We start from the raw sequence: 24,804 nt of genomic DNA on the forward strand, positions 1-24,804 counted from the left end.
AATGCATCAGTGGCTGGTTAAAACCCAGCGTGATAATTACAGACCCTCACCCTTGTGATAGCTACAGTATTCCTGCAGTGTGTTTACTTACTTACTTCTGTGCTTACCGCTTACAAAGCAATAGGTGTTGCAGCAGTTTTTTGTTTCACAGCAAGGATTTTCAAAAATCCCTGTGGGCCCTTTAGAATGGACCATTTGTTTAATATTATAGCCTTAAACCCAACAATATCAATCAGTCATGAAAGCACCTATGCATGCTGCTCTGCCCTGCGTCACCATTAACTCCAGACAAGTGATGGCCTTCGCTGGTTTGCAAGGCGGGAGAAGGGAGGGGTGTTAGGAGGTAAAGAGGGATAAGTGGATGGTGTCTGTGCGCTTTAGACTTTTTTCTTTTTAGTGATTGATCTATTCAGCAACAATGGGAGTGTGTGTGTGTCGTTGTGACATCAACAGTGGATGCAGAACTCCTGAGAAAAGTTGGAGTGAGACTTGGTGAGAGTGTGTTTGGTGTTTTAACTGAAGCTAAAGGTGAGAAACAGCCTGTGGCAGTGAGCCACAGCTGGACAGTTTGTCAGTCTGAAATAAGATGTGCATCATTTGAGATTACTTTAAAGATCCCCTCCAGACATGTTTTAAGACATATAAAAATACTCTTCTTGGAATAATAATTTGTGTCTGACATGTTTTTTCCACCAAAAAGTTAAATTACCTCGTTAAGAATTCTTAAAAGCACATCTACTTCTTCTCCCTCGTTGAAAAATCCAGAATCTGTGAATATGCAAATATGTTTCATTTCAAAAGTTTAACTATTGGGCACAAGATGCCTCCTACTTCATTGAAAAGTCCAGCCTCAGTGTATTTATGAAGTAGGTTTTTGGACCATGACTGGCTGCCAAACTAGTTGCAGGCTCAGAGAAACTTTCTTCCTTCAGCAGATGGAAAAGACTCTTCTAGTGTCAAACTCTGCACATACATCATTCTGCACAGTGAAGATCAAACATCCATATGAAGAAACAATAAGCAAGACACAAATCTGATATTAAAGATATGATTGATATGATGACACATTTTCTATAAGGATATAATGTACGTAAATGCTGAATCTGAGGCTTTTCAAGCACAGCATTTGTATGTAGCTGAGTGCACCTGTGTTGAATATCATATGGACGCTGTGAAGTTGTTCATGCTTCAAACCTGTAGTCAGACTCTTCCCCCACTGAGCATGAGAACAGCACACATCAGTGAGCAGGCACTAAGTGCTTTTCCTCCGAGGCAGCATAAACTTCTTAACATTTCAAATCTGTTACGACAGCTGTCCCGGAGAACATTTGTGAGATCTGTTTCACCACACATGTTGAAATGATGATTCCCTCATTACATTTGCCATCAAACAATATCTCCAAAGCTAACAGTTGACAAAATCTAGTTAAAGCATTCAGGGAAAGCTCTTAAAGGAAGAATTAATGGGAGCAAAAGAAAAACAGCTCTGAGACAATTAGCACCAGAGACCACTCTATAATCTTAAGATTATTTTCACCACTTAAAAGCAGCACACATGGTTTGTATTGTGGCGGGGCAAAACGAACAACACTTGAGTGGATTTGATTTAGTCTCCTTAATCTGCATTTCCTTTAACATGCCTTTCTTCTGTTCCAAAATGTCAGCGTTGATCAAATCCAGCTGGAATAAGCCAGTGTGTGTCATCCCAGTTGCAAAATCTTTCAGAAGATTTTTCCCAAGAGGACAGAATAAAGCATTTGGTCTGCGGCACATTTCTAGTTGTCGCCTGTGATATTAAACGTTTAGTTAATTTTTCTTTGTGTGTTTTTGTGCGTAAATCCTCCATCCATCTTATTAGTTTCCCTATTATAGTATGTATAAATGTTGCAAAGATTTAGCCCACATTAGAAACATTATTATTCAGATCAAAACTCTATTCAATCTATTTTCACACAAAAAGAGTAAAACATCGAAGACCTCCACAGTAAATATATAGAGACGTCTTGTTGATGACCCAAAAACAGACGATCTATTCTCCCTGTATGAAATTATGAGTTAAAATTGAGTGAAATTAATCTACAATTCATTTTTCTGGAGAACCCCCAGGGCACACCGAAGGGCCCATAGGGGTTCCCAGACCTCACTTTGAGAACCACTATATTGGATCTGGTTAACAGAAACATCCCAAAGCTATGTTCATTTAAATAACACATTGTATTTTTTGTGGATTAAAAAAAAACTGTAATTGCAAAATCTGAAATTTAACCCTGGGGCTGGTTGCTTAACCAAACATGCTTTGGCTGGTTAGGCTTAGTCACAGAGGAAATGTCTGGCACAAAGATTGAATTTGTTCTCTCTGAAGTCAAAGGCAGGAAAACAATTAAGTGTCTGCCGCACATTTCACTGTGTACCACTTGACACAGTTTTTCACATCACTGGGGCAATTGTCTGCAGAGAGCGACGAGACAAAGCCATTACTTCCAATGTCTCAAAAAGATGTCATTGTTATTTTCTGATTTTGAAACATTTCAATTAAGCCACTGATGGAGATAATAAACATAATGGTGTGAGACTTGCACTGTTGTCTTTTGTGCTGTCACGTCCATTTTCAGGATGGTTACTGCTGTTAAACTAGAGGTGCATCAGAAGGAGCTTTGGTCCCAGAGGTAGATAGGTGTGTGTGTGTCTGTGTGTCGCTATCCTCCAAAGCCCCTTCCCCTTCTCAACCTTCGTCTTTCATTCAACGTCGGGTCCTTTCAAAACAAGGTGAAGTTCAGCAAAGTTTCGCTGCAGAGATGATCAAACAGTCATATCACTAATGGCGATGGGTGACAGGGCCAGTGAATACAGATCAGCTTTAATTGTGGTGGGTCTTACTGCCACTGTCTGTCAATCTGAGCCTTTGAATTGGTGAAAATTTGCTCTGTTCATTCTGTTAAATGACGTATCCAATTAAATGCTTTAGAATTCATGATCTTCAGTCAAGGTTAAATGAAAGCAGTTACTCCTGTCAGTAAGGTGATTAAAAGCTGACTACATCAGGCACATTTTGTGCAAAAATTTAAATTTGGAACTAAAGCATGAATCTTTATTCATTATGTGCAGTCCTGCTACATAAATGTCCAGCACAGTCGCTCTTAATCACCTTGTTCATTTTAAATCTCACTTTAGTCCTTTTTATTAAAAGGCATCCTGGTATTCAAATTATAGTGTTTTGCATATTCAGATTAAACTGTGGACAAAGACCTTTCTCAACAGCAAATATGCTTTTAAAAAGCACTTTTGTTTTTGTTATTTTTTATGCTGCAAATTCAGATGTTTGTTATGGAAAAAAAGGCAGGTTAAGACCCTTCAAAGTTCCATTTCTTGATATCCAGCCAGTTTAATATAATGCAAAATAATATTTGTCCCATTACCTCTTTAACTTTATGATTGAAGGGAAAGAGGAACTCCTGCTCAGCAAAACAAAGAAAAAGGTTTTTGACAATTGGTTTAAATGGACAAGTGCACCACAGCAAGGAAATTAATTTTCTCCCAGCAAGATGAATGTTGTACCAGGTTATTAATGAGCATATAATGTGCTTGTGCAAGTAAGTTTTCTGTGTCGTTGTGATAAATGTGACGATGGAGGTGAAGAGCATGTTGACTAATGAGTATTGTACAGGGATCTGATCTCGGTGCCCACTGGGGAGAAAGCCACCGTCTGGATTTCAAACATCACATGATGTTAATATCCCGAGGTCCACCAGTCAAGCTGCTTGTTAAAGAATCACCTCTGTCATTTCTACATTCCCTCTGACCCATGTAGCTCCAGGTTCAGTTTATACTGTATGTAACTTAATGTTATGTACGTACAGCTTCTTGTGTGATTGTATTTCCTTTGAAACAGCATTAACTGGTAATGTGAAGTCCGAATCAAAGTCCTCCTCACCCCAGTGAGGCTGTAACCTTTAGTAACTGTTAGTAGCTAATGAGACAACAAATGTTCTAGCTTAAGGATTTAAAGCTTAACAAGTCAGTGAGCACTTCTCTAAGTAAAAAAAAACCTGGCAAATTAAAATGACTTTTCACGAAAAAACGTTCACTAAAACTCCAATGTGTAAACCTCCATGTGAATATACTACATTTAGGACTCACGTTTGTTTTAATATGAAAACCTGAGATTTACTATTTCCAAAATTACATTAGGGTAATTTACCTATAGGTTATTTGCTTGCAGATGAAGTTATGTTTTCACATGTAAAGCATATATTATCAAATGGAAATGGAAGATGAAAAAAAAAAGTTTGACATTATTGTTCTCTTCATCTTTTTCACGCATAGCCAAATACAACATGGAAAAACATTTTTTCATATAAAATCTCAAAATATGTCCACATGTGATTTTAATTCACGTTTGTGTTCACATGAAACAAGAAACGTAAAAAAGTAAAATGGCTGAGAATGAGCCACAATTGTGAGATGTCTTCATATATCTAAAGTTGCTTTATGCATGAATGGCTAAAATTTAAAAGCGATCATATGAACGATGTCAATATGGCTCTTGTTAGCACAGAGTGTGGTGCAACTTGTGGTCAAAGTTATGAGAGAGAAAGAATGCAGCAGCAGACAAACATTAATGGGAACAAAATGAAACCTGCATAGGTTCCTTTATTCAGTCCTTTAGATACATAATAGGGCACAGGCCTGAGGGCCAAGATGCACATTTGAATGACTGCCAAATACATAAACTAGGCTCACTCAGGGGTTCATGGTGAATAAATAAGCTGTGGATTACATCAAATCTCTTCTCAAACCACTACTCCTGCACACCACTCCCAGTGTGGAGACCATTTAAACTCTAGAAGGGGCCAAACATCAGCAGTTGGTCTCCTTTAAACAAGTCTGACTAGAGTAGAAAAATAAATAAAGCCTCCGGCGCTCTACTTTAATGTATTCAATTAACTGGGGTCCCTCTAGAGAACTCCAGCGCACACTTGGATAAAGAGAGAGCATATCGCCTGGAGATGAATACGCTGAATGCACTCATTCTGAAGACCATGATTGGAAATCTTCCTCAACAGGTTCTTACTTAATTAAACTTCCCTTCATCTGACTTTCTGTCGCTTTCGAGGTAAAATTGGGAGAGGCATATTGAAAGCCAGGGAAACTTTGTTCACTATTGCATGTTGTTTACAGGGCAATTCGGGGGACTTGTAGGGCCTGTGATAACCTCCACCGTCACTGTGGAAAGTCAACTCAGCCTGAAAGAACAGAGAAGTATATAAAATCTCCAATTCAATCATAGACAATTATGTGGTGAAATGAGAGAAATTCAGCAGCCGTCAAGTCTAAGTGGGAGGGATAATTATCTGGCAGTCATTACTGCTCCCATAATAGCATTTAACGACATTCATATACTGTATGAACATATTGCGCTTGCTGGAAACATGTAAGTTGAAAATAATCAGACCAGCCATTTCTTGAAAATATATGAAATCCTCTGTATGCTGAGAAATGTTCATAATGTCCTTGAGTGAATTATGTATGTTAGTGTGAAATGTATCTAATTATCTCAGATATATCTCGTGAGAATCCATTCAGCATCCCTTTGTACCTTTTTTCCCCCTCTGCAGCCCCATTGTGCAGCAAAGCCCCAACAGAGTTTCCTATCTATTAAAATCAATCTCTCATCACATCACCTACATCCACCATTTGCACTTTTTCCATAACACATCAACTTCATCAAGCTCATTAAGTGTCATTATTAGCTATTTATTGTTATCTCCCTCAATGTAGCGCTGACAGGTCCACCCCGCCCACGCGTGTCCCCCCTGATACCGGGACCTTTGCTTGTCACAACGGCTCTGCACTCAGTTCTAATTGGCCTTTATTGTGTTGTTCTCGCCAAGACAGACGTTGCATCATTTTGCTCCACAAGTTTTACATCTACATCACATCTCTTCACTGCAGTTGAAGTTGCTAAAACAAATCCTGTGAGGAAATAATACACCGACATGAAGACATATTTTCTTTAATAGCTGGGAATATGGTGCAAGGATGTGAACAATGGGCATGGAGAAGGTGCCCCAGATTCCTTTTGTGTTTAAGTGTGGTGTTAAACACTGTGGACGCTCCTTAATGCAGCATGGCGAATGTATTTCCACAGCTGTCAGGGTGATGGACAGAGGGGCGAGTCTCTCCATTGCAGTGGCATGCTTCTACCTGCACACAATAGACCTGCAGGATGGGAGTGGAGACTGATGAGAGAGAGGGAGAAAGGAGGGTGGATATATGTGTGTTTCTGTGGAGGAAAGGGGTGGGGTGGGGGGGTGGGGGGGGTTGTCCCATCGCAGGAGTTATTAAGTTTGTCTCTCGGACACACTTGGTTTCACCAGGGTGCTCGTCCCTCATTCATAATAGATGCTAATCTGTTCAGGGCTGACTGATGACAGAGCTTCCTGCCCTTCATAGAATTGCTCCTCAGCTTTATCAAAGGACCCAAACTGCCTGCTAATTAGACTCATTTCCTCCAGCATGAATTATTTATTTCCATTGTAACTGATCAGAGGCGATTGTGACGCATCATGCTGCCACCAGTTTTCACACAGATGCGCATGCCACCACAAGTTCTCAAACTCTCAGCTCAGTATATGGGGCTTAAAGGGAGAAGGGACTGGTTTAGCTGCTTGCTCACTAAATGAAGGATTTTCATAGTAGTTGAGATGACACAGTACCAAGGGAAGCCTTATATATGAGGATTGGTTTCAAGATACACATTAGTATTTCAAAGAAGTATACTTCATTATGAAAACAATCTTAATACAATCTTCATACAAGACTTATTTAAGAGTTGATCCTTGTGTTTGGCTTTTACACTTAAAGGATACGTTCACATTTTAAAACAATACATACATTACATGCCCAAAGTGGTGGAAAGTAACTAAGAACTAAGAACATTTACTCAAGTATACTCAAGTATACTTAAGTACTTTACTCTATTCCCATTTTCTGTCACTTTATGCCAGAGGCAATTATTGTACTTTTTACTCCACTACATTTATCTGATAAATTTAGTTACTCGTTACTTCAGATTAATAATACAAAATATAATCAACAAAAAAATGATGATGTGTTATTATAGGTTAAGATAAGACTTTATTGATCTCAGGGGGAAATTTACAAGCTACCCAGCAGTATATAAAGTAATTAAAATGAGCTCCACCATTACCAGCTGCAACATTACATTTGTATCACTTAATGCATCAATAATTAATGTCCAATAATATAATATACACTATTCTGTAATGGGCTATTCGGCATAATGAATATTTTAAGCATATATTGATGCTAATACATTTGTACTTTTACTCAGGTAAAATTTGAATGCAGGACTTTTACTTGTAACAAAGTATTGCTACACTGTGGTATTACTACTTTTACTTAAGTATATGATCTGAGTAATTCTTCCACCACCAAACATGCCCATACGAACATTAAAACAATACTTGGTCATGGTAATCATTGCTCCTGGCTGTGAAGAGATCACTTCCTAATGGGGGACAAAATCCACACTCCTCTTTCTGTGCAAGAATTCACCCCAAAGTTTTCTTTTTTGGTGAAAATTCACTCTTTCTGTTACTGTGCCTTCCTGCAGCTCCGCAAAGAAACACTGTCATGGGGAAACTGAGAGTGAATTTTGCACTAAAATGCCCAAAACTTGCTTGGGCTTACTTAAGATACCCACTTGATTTGATTGATCATAAGCTGATCTTTATAATGCATTTTTACACAGAACGAGGACTCAGTAACTTAGATTGTAAAGAGGAAGAACAATTACAGCAACCAATAACACTTCTAATCTACATATGCGAGTATTGTATCAAAATAGTATTTAAAAATGTAAACCAATCCTTTAAATGAGAGACACTACACAAAGTCACAAATGCAGACTTCCTATAGCTACTGTATGATGTTGCAGAGTGAAGGTTTATGGATAAATTCCATAAGTTCTGTTCTCCTCATCAAAACATTCACTCCCTAATTACATCTACTTAAGCAATTTTGTCGAGGGAAAAAAAAAAAATGTTGTGCTTAATTGCATTACTATCTGGAAGGCAGAAATATGCAGAGCGAAAAAACGTATAGCAACGTGAGGGAACTGCTAATTAGTCAGATATTTGGTTTGCATTACCAAATAGCATATTACACCCGGCACTGATAGGAGGTTGAAGAGAGTGAGGCTTCTGTTTTTGAAACTGTAATCAAACAAAATACAGATGTACAGACAAACACTAGAGGGAAAGTTTGGAATAATTGTTCATCTGCTCTCTCTGTTCACACTGATGCTTCTTCTTCTGTGAGTAAAGACATTTCCGTTTCTGTGATTTCATATCTATAGGTGCCAGGTATCAGATAAAGTGTGTATCTCGAACCACAATACCTACTGATAAGGTTAATAAAAACAGTTCAAGTATTATAATAGCATGAAATGTGCAACAGCTGAAATATTCATGATGGAGTATTGTGCTGCATTTCAAAAGCTTATATTTACAAATCAGCCCAATACAATGTGCTCCATAGGCCTGCCATTTCCTCTCAGAGGGGTTCCATAAACAATAAGGCTCAGTTTCATCTCACAATTTGAAAGTTTATTCAGACTTTGAAGCAGTCTTTAAAAAAGATGCCCTTCTCGCCACAATAACACTTAAAATGCTCTTTTGGTTGCCATTTTCACACGAACAATAGGAAATTATGTCGAGGCAATGAAAAAAAAATCTTTTATAATGAATACCACATTTAGTGATTGCAAATAATTGCGTTAAGTGGCTTATTTGCCTTAGGTCGGGGAGGGTGACTCCTGTATAACTAATATAAGGATCTGAACCCTCACCCTCACTGATGAGGGCTATTCACAGCTCGGCTGCCCTATGCCCCCTCCCAGCTCCTTATGCTCCAACGTGATGAGGAGTGTGTTGTTAAAATTTCAAAGCAATGATTTTACACAATGATATTCATCCCACTGTTATATAGCAGGAAGTAACGGACCAGTGCTGCTTCTGTCTTCAGCCTAGGGGAGCACAGTGGGAGCTAAGAGACACACCAGAACTATAGCAAATTATGCACAAAATACCAAACCTGCATATTCTCAGTGCTAAAACTACATTACAGGGTAGAAAAAGCTAAAATGGCATCTATTGAATCTCAAATCTAAAAAGCACTTCCTCCAATCACTGTCTTTTTGAATCCCTCTTGTATAGAAATTTGTTATTAAATGCAAATTACCACTGTTTTGTGCTTTATTTTGCCTTACACAATGTTTAGTCTTACATTACCAATATTTATGCCTTAATTAGACATGTAACAAAAGTATTTCAGATTTTTTTTCTCAGTGAGTGAATTCAACTGAGGGGGCACAGTGAGCCATTTGGACGGTTCTGGACTCCTAAAGTTCATCCATAACACCGGCGCTAGGGAAAGATTTGAGGCACTTGTAATTTACTTGAGTATTTTTCATTTTATGCTACTTTATACTTCAACTTCACTCCATTCCTAATTCCAACAGCTGTAAAGAGAAGTGGATGCAACTGTTTTCCATGTTGATGTACCTCACACTGAGCTGTGTGCATCTATTTGCGAGTGAAATGAAAACTTTGTAACATAAACTTCATTACTACATGAGGTAGTAAAAAAAAAACAAGGTTTTCCACGTGTAGTCAACATCTGTTTATCTCATCTGAGCACTTTAGCGTGGTCTTGAAGCAATCTTTGGAAATAAATTGTGCTGTCTATTATTCATGGACACATGCTATGCAACATGAAGCCTACTATAAACACAGTTTCAAAACAAAAATACTTGATCTGTTTTGTTTCGGCGCTGACCCTTCCCATTTGGCTGCGCTCGGTTACAGTTTACCTTTCAGAAAAAAAGCCTTCGTGGATTATTAGCAGTATTCTGGCTGATGGTGGAAAACAAAAATATAGAAATGATTGCACACATTGTCCTCCATTTGAAAAGAGATACCCAGGGAAATCATCAAGAGAACAAAAAAACAAAAAAATTCAGGATGCTGCAATAATTACTTTAGGGTATCCAGTGCTCTCTCATGGAATATATCAGTGGCCACCATGTCTGGGGTTTGACCCACAGTTGCTGCAGAAATCTCAAACAAACAAGGGACAAGAAATGAACCTCCCATTATGGACGGATAAAACAGTCCCTGGATAAAAAAAAAAAAAAACCTGCACAAATTGACCACCTGGACAATGACCACACAGACTGTCAACAAGACTCAGTCAACTGTATCCTGTTCAAGAAAATAAAAAGTATTAAGTGCTGTCCATAGTTTACATAAAAAGTCATCAGATGTTTGAAAGTATTAATGTTACAGCAGTTAGGGGCAGAATTGCAGATTCTGCATATGACAGCATGCGGAAATGCCAATATCTTGGAATAATGAATCAAAAATGCACAGAAGTGTAAGTTTGGCTTCATTTTCACAGAGACAGAAAATCTGACACGGTCCCTAACTCTGCAGACAAAGGAGGATAAGGATGTTAACCAAATTACTGCAGTAATGTTATAGTATATTCTGGTGAAACCAATTTGAATATTTAAAATGTACAAGTTAGGAATTTAACATATCCCTCAGATTTTCATTTAACTTTGTGAATAAACAGATTTTTTATTTTATTGTGTGTGGGTTTTAGGTGTTGTAAAGGTTTTAGTATTTTGATGTCCAATACGGTATATTATCGCCAGCTATAAGAACAACGTTCTGTAGTCTTTTTTGATCAATACAGTAATTACAAATAATTAAAAAGGTGTTTTAGGGTGATTCGCCAACACCACCAGCTCTATTTGGTATTAGACTAACATGCCAGGGGTGGCTGCTAAGAACTTGAAAATCTACTAGATTGGATGGATTTTCTTAATTAGCTTTAGTGCAAGTGAAAACAAACAATATTCTTTTAATTTTAACAATGTTTCCATTAAAATCTTTTGATCATGTATGCATAAATGAAAGAAAATTGAAGGACTCTTTAAAATCCAGTGTGTTAAATCAGATTGTTTAATGTTGGCTAGCTAGTCATAACCTATTATTTTGTCATGACGGAGCTACTTTAGTCCTAATACTACCCTATTAACTCTGATAGAAAGTGGACTTCAAATACACCTTGTGCATTTCAGCTTGAAGTTACAGCACATTTACTCAAAATACAGCTTGTTTCAAATTTCACAAATGATAAATATGCCTTCCAATAATTTCCCCAAAAGCGTGATTAGATTGTGCTTCTTTAGATTCTTCTTTAGATTTTAGATTTTATTTAAATTAAATATCACTGATTCTTTGTGAACCATTTCACAACTCTTTAATGGAAATATTTGTGAAGGAGGAATGCTTTTATCTGTAATTCATTTATACAAATCTAACATGTTCAGAGCAGAAAGTGTGATTTCTGGAAGGAGGAAAAGTTTTGCAGTCCATATACAGTGTAGGCACCGTAGGAGCCAGCACTTAACCTATTAGGACTAGTGCCTGAGCAGCACACAATTAAATGTCTCCATGCAAAATGAGCACTTAGGTCATGTTTAATGGGCAGAGAGCTAATAAAGGTTGGGCTGAGCGGAAGGAGAGGTGACTCACCCTACAGTAGCAGCCCAAAGGTGTCACAAAGACAAGAGCAGGGAGGGCTGCTGGTTGCCGTGCGGTCTCTGTCTGGCACCCTATCATCTGTCTGCACAGAGACACATCTCATCAGCAGCTGCAAGCCTGCAAGTGCACACAAACTCAAACATGAATCTCTTCTCAGTGTGCAGGAATTGCATCAGGAAGTTGAGAAACAGCTCATATCCACATATGTACAAGACAGATATAAACATAAATATAAATATATTCCCGATACATGCACTCAAATGGTAACTTCCTTTTTTGTTTCAGCTGCTCTGATGTTATGAATGTGATATTTGCTTTAGCTGATGCTGTACACTCGTGGATCTGTAGCTACATGGTTCATATTTTCCCAGTAACAGTGTAGACAAAGAGACAACATGACACATAACATAAACCTTTGAGTCGATACTTTGTTTTTAATGGAGAAAGATGAAAATATCAATACCAGCTCATTTACAAATGTGTTTTGTTGCCCAGTTACTTATAGTTAATTGATTTTAACAACCACATGGGAGACGTAGCAAGAAATCAATTGGAGGGCCAAGTTAAGTGACTGCATGACAGCTCATATTGTGGCCAATTCAACATAGACTAAACTGAAAAGACAATAATCCAAAAAGGACAGGCAGCAGTGAATATTACAGCTGAGTTTGACACCCCACCTCCCCCCAAACAGCAATACCAAGCTGTCTGGCAAGAAAACATGAGATGAAGTGGAATAAATTCTCCTGGTAAATGTTATTACAAACAATATGCCTTCATGAAAAAGAAAGAGGGAAGAGCAATCTGTGCAGACTGACCATTCTGCGAACCGTTTATCAGCTTGAAATGCTATTTCATGCATTAATACTCCACAAACTGCATTCCCCTCAACACTTTCAGTACAAAAGCCCTCCGATTTATGATTACCAGTCAACTAAGCAATAGCCTGTGGCCCCCGCTGACACACCACTTCCTTTTACTTCCCTCACCGTGAGCTCGTCTCAGGGCCCCTGCAGGTTCAGAGACAAGGCTGTCAGGGTAATGTGATCAAGGTGGATGCAGGCTGAGAGACGCTAAATCGCGGCTGGGGGATGACATTCTTTGATTTTTAACCATTACAGAGTTTTCATAGAGCTGCAGTCAATTTATTTTATTTATTCTAATGAAGAGCATTAGGAGTGCCATACTGTGCTGCACTGCACATTGATCGCCTCGTTAATCACACTTTGCAGACACTCGCAAATCAAGTTCTAACAGCAAGCACTGAATCAAGTGCAATGAAGCATAAGCTCCTTCACAATTTATGATCTTTCAAATTGCATCTTTTCAACCATTAAATTGCAAGATACCATAAATTTTTATCCTCTCTTCTTCAGTCCTGGTATTGATTCTGTCGTGTGAAAAATAGAAGAGTAGTAAATTCAGGCAGTTAGACAAAATTTAAGGCTTGTCTTCAGAAAGGAAACTGAATGGCACAAGGAAGGCTGTTAATTTACCATCGAGAACAAATATCAGGAGTGATAAAAATTTAAAAGTCCAACAGGGGCTTCAAAGACGTGGTTCAGATGGGTTTCAGTCCTCTGCAACCTTGAGCTCTTTTACTTCACTACCTCTGAAATGCCAGTGTGCCTTCAGGGTCTTTTACCTACCATTTTTTAAGATTAGGTACCTGATGTACTGCAGAATAAGAATTAAGTCCTCACCATATATGAAAATGACTATATCCTCTTTTCATGTGGCAGACAGTCACAGATTCTGAAGCTTTTAAAGAAGAAGTGAGGACAAACGGCAAGAAGTGGTGAGGACATGAGTATCAGCAATGCCTATATTACACTATATCTACGTATACATGTATACAATGCCAATATTTCACTTTCTTTTCTCACCATGAGCAAAAGCAGTCTGGTCTGAACATAAAAAAAATCCCCACAAACTCTGAAATTCAACACCTAGAGTGGTCATTACATTTAACCTGTGAAAATCTAAAATGCTTCTTACCTGCCCCATACTGTTCCCAGAAAATGGCATAATTGTTCTTAGATTGCATCTCACTCACACCAAGCTGTAAGGAACACTTGTCAAACAATACAGTCAAATTAGTTCTCTGTGATTGAGCATGTTGAGGATCTATCCAGTACATTATATATCTAGGAAAAGAAACAGAAGTGCCATGAAAGAGTCTCAATTACTGTGATAAAGTAAAGGAGAGGCAAGAAAACCAGTCAACAGCTTCCAAAAGTGAAGGGTTAACCTCTTCACGTCTGCACGGGGACCAACTCTTAAGTTATGATTGGAAAGAGCCTGCTGTTACATGTGGCATGAAAATAACAATGCCTGCCATATGAGACCATGTCTCGGAAATTAGACACATCTGTAGGTCTTGTGTCTTATGTGTATTTTTTTAAATCTGAGCCATGTTAAAGGAGAAAAGCAGTTTGATGATTCAGGTACATGAATATCTTAATGCAAAGTGATGAAAAACAGCAAAAGGTTGATCCCTGCAAGTTCTAAAAAGCTAAGCGAATTCAAATGGTTTAGCAGACGCAAATGACATTTCCAAATGTCTAAATTAATTTTTTACTCCTTAGAACTGTGGGGAAAAAAGCCTTCACTAACCTCTGCACAGAGGGCAGCCTTAATCATACAGCGCTGTGCCAGACAACTGCTCTGAAAAGGTGAACAGTAAAACTGCAGCGGCATGGCCGACAGGCGTGGAAGATAATGCTGCTCCAGTCATTTTCATGGGAGGTGCTGCCCAACTCAGACAGCACACAATATGACTCCACATCCTGAGAAGTAACGCTGGTCAGGCAGCTAAAGTGTTTTTGACACAGACCCTCCCCAAGGGAAGGCAAATCAGCAGAGGAAGTAGCACGTAAGGAAAACAAACCATAATAAAAGGCATAAAAGCTCACAAACATTGGATTGATCAGACAATTACAACCCATCTGGCTTGTTAAACTCAATCTGCTATCTCACACAGGCTGGCAGTCTGGCTTTTTGCAGTTGGTGGTGCAGTTGATCTGTTCCCAGACCTGGTGATAATCTATGTTTTTCTCATTATCAACAAATCCCATGAAAAGACCAAAATAAACAATGAGGTGATATTACTATAGAAGAAAGGGCAACGAAGAATGTATTTTCTATGGAGGTTAAATGTTTTTAATGTTGACAGAGAGCTGATGTTGTTATTTTACAGATCCATCATAGAATCAGTCCTGGTTGTCTCACTGATTTGTTGGTATGGGAATCTAAAAATGAGAAACAGGAATCAGCTGGGCAACATTGTCAAAGTAGAGAGTCAAATTGTTGATGAGCTGCAGATATTTTCAGCCAGTGAATCACACAGACAGCTAAATCCATCGCAACAACTCCTCGAATGCTCCTCCTTTTAAGGAATTTGACCTCCTCCCCTCTGAGTTCCCAAAAATGAAGTGCAACCTGTTCAAGTTTTCAAACATCCCACATGCAGTAAGTGCTTTAAGTTCAAATATAGTACAGTACCATAAACTGAGTGTTCCCTGCACAAGTTGGTACTTTATTTTATCCCTGTTGTTATTGCTGCAGTTTTTCTTTGCTTTTATCAAATTATGCTTGTTTTTGAAAAGAGTACTTGTACTTAATGTCTTCAATTGTCTTGTTGTGCTTTTATTGTGTTTATGTTTTCATGCTATAAAGAATTTCCGCTTGTGGGACAATATAGGTCTGAATTGAACTGAATTGAAGAACTAACTATTGTTTGTGTAGCTAAAGTCTGATATACATAGCTTATTCCTCTGAACCATAGACCTCCATTTATGTCCAAAAACTATTAAAAATACATCAGTGAGCCACGCTGTTACACTGGGTGACATATTTTTACATACACTGTCCTGAAAAATTAAACTATATATTTTTGAGTCAAAAATATTTATTTTAAATATTTACGTCATCAATAGGGCTACAAATGGGCTTGGGCTGAGCGAAAAGGCATTCTGGAGAAGTCGGAAAGTATTGCTACTTGGATTAACCAATTGTTGGTTTTGGTCTTTTCATGGGATTTGTGGACAATAACAAAAATATAGAATATCTGCGGCCTCATTGTTTAAGCTGCAAGTATCCAGGGTGAAAGTTCAACTTCAAACAGGAGGGCACGGCATACTGAAGATTTGATGATGTATGACTAAGGGATCTTCTGATGCTCTGTGCTGATCTGTAGTCACAGCTGAACTCTACACAATATACCACACTGCATGTTCCTCTTGTGATGACTCAAACAGATAACTGGACCAAAACACAGTCTGACTCTATAGGCAAGCACATATCAACGAGCACACAATAGTGCACTCAAAAAGACACTTTCACCAGCCCAACAAAGGGAGATGCTTCGGGGTATGACAACTTCTTGTGAACGACAAAATGCCGCCTGACAAGCTTTCAAGGGATGGTTGAGCTCTGGCAGATTACACAGATCTTTATCTTTTCATAAAACTGAGTGCAGCATTTAAGTGCCAATGACTGAGAATACAATCTGAATTGTAAAGTGTGTCACAGCCATTACATGGAGATGTAAGGCCAGTAATGGTGAGAGTAATTGTGTGATGACAGTTTCACTGCACAGTAACATTCTCCAGGGAATTGTCATCATCCCTGACAGGTAATACGGGTCCACTGGGAATTGGGTATGTCTTACAGTTGGAGTTTCTTCTTCATAAACACGTACCAACCCCCCCAACCCATCCTTACTTACAGCTTTGTCAAACCCCAGAACTCACAGTGGCTTTTCAATATAGCTGTGGGTCTGAGTGAGGTAATTAGATGTTAATGTGAAATAATGGAATCATGGCGGGTTGTTACATAGGGAGAAATGCAGACCTTGGCGTGATCTCGGAGTGAAAAGCACAATTGCTTAGAAATCAAAACATGTTGTCAGCGGCTCACCTAAGCAGCAGAAAATGCCCTGACTTTGGAATACATTACAATGGTAATTGCTCTGACAAAATTACCTTGTCTAAGATGAGCTCGAACAGACATCTGAGACATGCATGTCGATTGGCTCAATTTCATGATCATTGGGAAGCTGAAATCAAGGCCTTTATGTGAGAGAAAATCAACAGGGAAATTGACATAAACATCTCATCGGAGACATTACACTGAATGGCAGAAGGAGCTGCTATTTTACACCGCATTGTTATGAATCTTTTTTAAAGTGAAGCTATACTTTAAAAGAACCATTCTTCAGGTGGAAAGTGTAAGCATTTGACACTTGAAGACGTCAGTATACGGTAAGTGAAAATGGAAATGCCTAGCATAAATTATTAATTTGATATTCTCGATTAGAAATCAGAGCATGTTGCTCCCTCTAGTGGTTAATTCACCTGTAATGTTGACTTTGTACAGCTGGATGTCAGATGTAAGAGTTACTGTTCCCGTTCAAACAAGCCTCTCTTTTCACTGCTACATTAGTTACCAAAGCTGTGCTTTTGCATCTTTAAGAGTAACAATGGAGGTTGAACAACAGCCAAGATTGAGTGAAATGACTTAATAAACATAAACATAGCATCATACACCTCCACAATCAGCTCCACCTTTGATTGTTAGTTGTGGCTCTTTCTGTCTGGGCTTTTCCTCACGCGTATCAGGACAGGGAGAGTTAAAATGCCTCTCGTGTCTGTGATCTGATGAGGATCACCTTCATCCATTTGAAAGGTGATTTCCGAGCAAAATTGTTTTTCCGAACACATGCTGCTTGAGCCGAGAGCACATTTTTCCAGCATGTTAACAAACATGTAATTTCCATAAACACGTCCAGTAATTGACAGCTTGATTTGGGCTCTGCCAGGAAGCTGACAGACAGTTCTTGGCTGCTTTAATGCAGACAGCACAGGCTTAAGGCCTCACCAGGCTGTAATGAGCTTCTCAGGGCTTTGTCTGGATTAGACCACCAAACACAGACAAAATCTCACCCAAATCCCATCCAGCATTCTTTATCTTGTTAGATTATATCGCATACTGTAATTCAGAATTACATTTAAATTAAAAAAGAATCAAATATCAGCAGTGACAAATTTTATATTTATATCTAAATTAACTGTGATAACAGGAAATGATGAGTCATGCCTTACTGAAGGTGTCTGCAGATATCAGAGAGTAAGATTTAATACTTTTAAAACTTTTTTTAAGATTAAACGTAAAGATTTAAACACTTATTTTTCAGGTAAATCATGCAAGGATGTTTCATCTGATTTTTCTCTGCAGGAACAATAAGAGAGTTGATCTAAAACAACAACAGAGATGCATAGCAGGTAAGTTATAAAAGATGTGTATGTTAGAGTCCATGTCCAGGTAAATATTAGCTTAATGGACTTTATAAACTATAAAAACTTCTGATTTAATGTGAAAATATCAAACATTTTGGACAAAAAAATGTTTATGACCTCATAAATTCAAATCTAAGACAATTTAAGGATTTTTAATGTCTGCTATTTGTATTTCTGAATTTAGCACATTTTGAGACTTAAGCAACATGCAGCATAATGCATGCAATTTAATATAAAGAACGCATTAATTACATTCTAATTCACATGGTACATTTCCCTTTTTTGCTAATGCTAACACCATGTCACACTACTCAAACAACTTATGGTCACACCATGAAATGTTCCAATATGGAAGTTAATATTTAAAAAATGTTCACAAATGAATTATATTATACAAATAAACTACGGTTTATTGCAGTATCTATAGGCAAAGGTTTGCTGCTTGAACATCAGCAGCACATCCAGGTCTATTTGACTTATAAAAAGCTGTGGTTCAAGAGCAGCAGAGAGATGATGGCGAGCACAAGAGGAAAAATAGAGTCTGATAAATCTGTATTGAACAGGGTGTGAAGGATGTTAATACATATTAATGGTGACAGGAATATTTGCAAGTGAATACACTGGCAAAGGGGATTAAACATAACTCTCCATAGAAGGGGAGGTATCATCACTCCCATTCTGGCGTGGGACTCGGTCGTATCAGATTCATCCCCATGCACATTGCCAGCAAACACTAAGCCCTTATCTCTCCACTGGGCCTCTCCGGAGAGTTTACAATTTCTCGCTTCGTTGGAGCCTGAGCTGAGCTTGTTACTGGCACAAAGGCTGAGAGGTGGCCTGGTTGAGAGCACAAAGCCGCCCTCACCTCTGGACGGACACATTTGCCTCAGATAACGGATGACTTGTTGGACAGCGGCACTAGAGTGTCCCTATACATTAGTATGACAGCCACACATCCTCTGCACAGTGGGACTCACAACAAAGTTAAAGTAAAAAAAAATACATGACACACCGACATGGCTTCAGTAAAAGATCCTTATTAATGAGTTGTGTTAGAGGTTGCAGAGGGACATGAACTCAGCAGATGTGGTCTGGTCCCTTAGAGACACTTTACGGTCCTGCCATGGGTGCTATTCTCTGAATACACAAGCATCAGAGACAATGTCCCATTTGCTACTCTGCTGATGGCATTAACGCCCAAGGGGATTAATGATAGGAACACAGACATGAGAAGTTGGGTAAACGCGCCTTTTAACAACAAACAAAAACTATGTTCGGTCATTTTTAGATGAATAAGCCCATTTAGTAAATAAAACCTATCAAGGTAATGTCCATATACATTTTCTAGCCCTCTGAAACTTGCTCTTTATTTAGCTGTAATATGAAAACCACTGCTATAAGTATCCATTAGTTGTGAATTTTACAGAAACAAACAACAAGGTAATTATTTTCTGGGGCAACCCTTTTGGCAGTTCAGACACTGCATTTGAAAAATACTTCATGGAAAGGCCAGTTATGAACAGTAAATTAATCAACAAAAAACTCTGACTTTGGATTAAAACATAAAGTAGTACATTACAATTTCATTTCATCAGTGGTAAAGACACCATGTAGCCTGATTTTAGTGATGCAAATTGATGCAATTTAAAGTAAAACAGGCTTGTGTGCTTAATCAGGACATGATTTTACAGGGGAAAAAAACACATTCTGGGATTAAACTGTGATTTCATTACCTTAATATAGTTTCTTTTTATTAAAATATGCCTATGTTCTTCCTCTGAGAATAAGCCTTGTTTACATTAACCTCGATGACAAATGAATAGATGTAAAAATAGTGAATTATTCATGTGTAGGTCACCCACAAAACACAGCCATCTTCTGAACCTAAAGGTTCCAGTTTGTCACCGATTCATAATAAATAATTCTTACTGGAGGTTTAAAAGTCAAAAGATATTCTGCACCATTCTGCATCAGTCTCCCATTGATTGTCTAATAAGTAACCCAAAGTTGCACTTACTGATGACAGTTTTTTCATGTTCACGCTGATTGCACTGTCTCAGACCACAGAAACAGGCTACTTCTACAACTGAGTGATAGTAAATGGATGTGTTTACCCATGACAGGATACACAGAGACCCATAAAAACAGGTTGGGTCAAAACACAACAGAAACTGCACTGATAAAGCTCTAAGTGCTTTGTTGAATAAAGGTTTGCATGTGGCCTTGCTTTGCTGCAGAGAGGACAATGACAACATGCAAGTTATTTCACTCTACTTTATAAAAGAAGAGAATGCCAATATGGTTTCAGTAGGTTTTAAGTTGACAAGTAATATTGGATTGCTGCTTGTCTTACAGTAGGTCTCCCAGTCACAGCCATTTCAGCAGACATGTTGCTGAGACAGCTCTGGCATTGTTTTCTGGGACACAGTGAAATTCTATTTTCAGTTTTACTTGGTGCAGTAATTATCTGCATTGTTGGTGAGAATAAAGAAAATAAAGTGCATGAATATGTGCCGGTCAATTGGATTCTGTCAGTTCAAGCAGAATTGGGTACACAAGCGAGCAGCTTGCCAGCTTGTAATAACGATGGTGTTTGCGTGGAACAATTTCCCCTCTAAAACAGCTCATCAACAGCAGAGAGAGTCTGTCACCCAGGGTACGGAGTGACAAGTCTTCTGCATCTCCGTCTGTTATTAACATGTCTCTTACGACAAGCTCAATTATCTGACACTGCCCGTAATTTCCATTCCTTTTTCTGGCACAATGTAAAGTTCCTCTCCTTCATTTTCAAAGCTGGTCGTTTTGGATCCTGCAAATACTGATATAAGACGTGTGGGAGGAGGAAGTGAAAACTGAGGGAAAAACATCTGCAAGTCAGAGCAAAGTTGCTACAGGCTTGCAATGCTGAGGCCTTGATAATGTCTGATATTTGTCGCTTGAAAAGCCTGAATGCTAAACATTTTTATTACAATAATGTCGTTTGTTGGTTTCTATTCAGGATTGACTGTTACATGTAGAGTGATGGAGCAAACTTTCTAAGTGAAATATATAATGTGTGAGAATTACTGTAAGAGTCAACATACAGATTTCACTCAAACTCCTCTATTCTTTGTGACATTAGCTGATGTCTTATAAAGTGCTCAGAAAAAAATAAATCTATGACAACTGGGCAAACTCTGCTGATGAAAATGGTATGATATGATGGAAAGCTCTAGAGCAGCTACTAAATGGACCTTGTGGTGAGATGATTTTGTCAACAAAACCTGAACTGTTTAAGGAAAGCAAATGTGAGAAGTCTCTACAATTGTTTGTTCACCATGATGCTACTGAACCTCGTCCATATCGGTCTTAATGTTGTGTTAAAGCACAAAAAGTTTGTTGAAAATGTTAATTAGACCAGATTTCAGATGGCTTTGTAATCAGAAAGCTGTGTGTGTGTGTGTGATGTTTGTGACCTCCACTGTTTTGATTCCTGACCTGTATGTAGTGTAGGTGCACTCATTTACATGCACAACAGTTTCTAAAGGATTGTACTGATGAAAAAGAAAGAATATGAAAAAATACAAATTAAGTTGAAGGTGCTTCCTAACAGCAAGTCTTGATTAGCTAACTAATGTAGAAGCTTGTTCCTTTTTTTAAAAAAAATTCATTTTAATGAACCATTCAAACAGTTTTTTTTTCTTACAGAACTGCCTAATGATTATTTTCAGACTGTACAATCTTGCAATCATTTTGAATAACTCAACTAAAATAGAGGATAAATGCCATTCAAATGACTGACCACATATTCTGACACAGAGAAAATAGACACCTTTTACAACCCGTTTATCTTCAAGATTTTTTCTTTTTTGGCAAGTATGGTTCTCAATCTTAAAAGTTGAAGTCCGAATCATAGCTGGTGACTGGGAGCTATTTTGGAAACGTTATGTTTTAATGCGGACCCCAAAGGCCTGTTAGAGGTTACCTTACTCCTTCAAATCTTAATGCTGGACTGCCTCCACTCGTGTACGGAGGGGATGCATGATAAAAAGTGAAAATGTTCCACCAAGTGAAATATCGCTGTAAGTGGGAGTGTCTGGGTTGCTGTGGGGGAGCGTTAGAGGAAGTGGTAATGATGACAGCTCTAACTCAGTGCAGGTGCAGTAAAGCATGGCAGGTTGGTCAATTGCCCAGAACCCATTACTTCTCCCCTGAGACCAACCTTGTAATGTGCTAGGTAACTTCTGTAAAGGACTGACCTATTGTCAACAGAGAAATCTCTTAGGTTTTACAAAAAGATACAAGTGTACCTCACAAGTTTAGGCAGGTTAAGAGCGTGTTAAATATCTTAGTGTGCTGTTCGCCAACATGACATATTATGCAGATTTAAAAAAACCTTGAAATACTGGTTTGTTTTATTATTAACGCAGTGGAACACTTTCTTTGTACAGAGAACAACAGAGTATTATGGCTACTGACAACATATTCTCTGTCTGCATGATCTTGTTGGACAGGTTTAGTATTGGCCTGTTGAGCTGCAGGAGACACTTTGCATTTTGTAGGCACAGAGCACAATGCCGGTGAATGTAAAATTCATGATATTGTTTCTCTCTTTGTCAGTGCCTTTATAGGACTTGTACACATTTGTGACAGTGCTGGAGATGGGAATAGGATGACCTTGGGTGCCAGATACATCTCTGTTCCTGTGTCATCTTCAGACAGCCGCTGTTTGACCACTATCTAGCAGATGCATTCTATCCGACACTTGTAACAATAGTGTAAATGGGATGAAAATTGAGCTCACCTTAAAGGCGAACTTCAGTCCTCTTGAAGGCTGAAAGCTCTGGATGAGTCCAGTGCCCAGTGGCAGCTCAGAGTCCTTGTTTTGCTCCCTGAGACGTGTGTAATCAGAGAGAAAGTCCAGCACAGATTACAGTCTTCAATCAGTCAGGGAGGAAAATGATACGTACATCATTGTCTCTGCCGCACATCCCAGGCACTGTCAGCCTGCATGCATATTACCTGTGTCAAAGCTGCCAGGGACATGACGAGAGAAACTGAGAGCCATCACAGAGCCGCCACTCAGGGGGGTGTCGAGGCTTCGAGCGCAGCAGCCAGATTCAGTCTCCATGGGGACTCTACTCTGACCTCTGGGATGTTGTTGACACCATTTAATGTACATTTTCAGATACAAAGCGTCTCCTTTCATATCTGAAATCGTTTTCAATGGGCTGAATAACACTGAAGGCCAGCTCTTGTCACCAAAAGAAAATACTAAGCACACACACTTGGCGTTTTTTTCCTCGACTCTTGTCCGAGGAAGTTGAAGCCGTTGTTACATTTGACCTTGAGGTGCACAAAAAAGACAAAGAGTTATTTCGTACAGTGGGAAAACTATATGACTGCTGTGAGGAATGGCTAAAAATTATCCCTCCTAATCTTCTCATAGATCTCAACATCATCTTATGCAATTGTCTCTTCACTAAAAACAGACACATGCTGTGTGAGTACAAAGAACAACATAATGTTGAGAATTTGATGGAGGTGTCTCATTGTTGTCCATTCAATTTTCACAGTTGGACCTGGATTACATACAGTAAATGCAAAACAGCAGGAGAGAGAAATTTTACAATAAAAGATAGCAAAGATTGATCAAATCTGAATTCTACCCTCCTCAAATAGAACAGAGTCAGACCATAATTTCCCCGAAACAAGAGTGTTTAATTTGAAGCTGTGAATGGCACCTCTGCACATAAAAGGATGATGGAAGATGATTTGCAGCCACACATACACCATACTTTTCTACCCAGTGCACATCTTTAAATTTAAACATCCACCCTGACACCGTAAAATAATTGCCAAAAATACATGAAAAACTAAATCCACAAGCGTGCAACTTCTGGCCGTGACTAACAGGTTTGCATAATAGCCCCCCTTTCCCATACCAGGTATCTGTTCACCTTGAGAAGTCCACACCGAAACGCAATGTCAACACAAGCACTTTCTAGCTCGACAATTCTGTTTGTCTCCGCTGGTCCTGCTGGGGCTCCAGAGGGAGGTCACCAAATTGTCTCTGGAATAAAAAAAAAAGGCGCTGACCTTCTGCTAAATTGGCCACACTCAGTAGAGAGGGAATATCAGGTTATTGAGTTGATCCATGCTGCGTTTCCCTGCCTGGGGAAAATGATCTGCGCTATTGTCTGCCTTCTGCAGTTGATCAAGGGCAAGAATGTGTCAGGAATGTAGAAACACAGGACACTTTTTTGTGTTGTTTCAAATGTCATAATGGTTTAAGAGAAAAACACCACCCTGCTGTAAACAAAATATTAAGCAGGATGGTAAGTGCTTTTCACTTATGAAGAGGATTGCAGTTCATATCCAAGAGGAAATTAAATAAAAGCTTTATTCTCTAAATTCTGTGAGATGTTTCACAGAAGAAACATATTGTAAATGCAGCTGCAGAACCCCAACAATTCATTGCACTGTACTTTCAAGTTGTTGATTCCTTGAGAAAGGCAAATAATAGTCACTTTGCAAAATTGCAGGCCTATCCTTCAACAACTGGGGAAAACAGTTCAAATTGGGCAGGGATAGGGAAGAAGCGGGCCTCTCGCTGAAGTATTTTGTATATTTGGGAAAGTATAATGAAATAAGTCATTTCTGCCAACAGTTCACATTACCTCCCAATGCTTAAGAACCATAATCCCAATAGCATTTTGAATTCTATCACACATACAGTTGGAAATGTCATTGCATGATTACAGTGTTTCTCTGCCTCTGCAGTTATTGTATTTATGCATTTTGCACATGAATTGGAAGATAAGTTGAGCACTGTGTACAATTACACAGCTATTCAAACTCAGCTAGAAGATCCAAAGCTATTTGCTACA

At 38.7% G+C, this 24,804-nt stretch overlaps 1 long non-coding RNA gene across 1 annotated transcript; it reads right to left on the reverse strand.

The window, feature by feature from the left end:
• Positions 1–4,685: 4,685 nt before the first annotated feature.
• Positions 4,686–24,678, reverse strand: LOC122885541. Its single transcript, XR_006380133.1, has 4 exons — positions 23,860–24,678; positions 22,719–23,260; positions 11,628–11,753; positions 4,686–6,219 (listed from the first exon to the last, which is right to left on the reverse strand). It is a non-coding gene; the product is annotated as an uncharacterized LOC122885541 (long non-coding RNA).
• Positions 24,679–24,804: the final 126 nt, after the last annotated feature.

The sequence above is a fragment of the Siniperca chuatsi genome, linkage group LG12 (assembly GCF_020085105.1).
Source record: "Siniperca chuatsi isolate FFG_IHB_CAS linkage group LG12, ASM2008510v1, whole genome shotgun sequence".
Taxonomy (NCBI): domain Eukaryota; kingdom Metazoa; phylum Chordata; class Actinopteri; order Centrarchiformes; family Sinipercidae; genus Siniperca; species Siniperca chuatsi.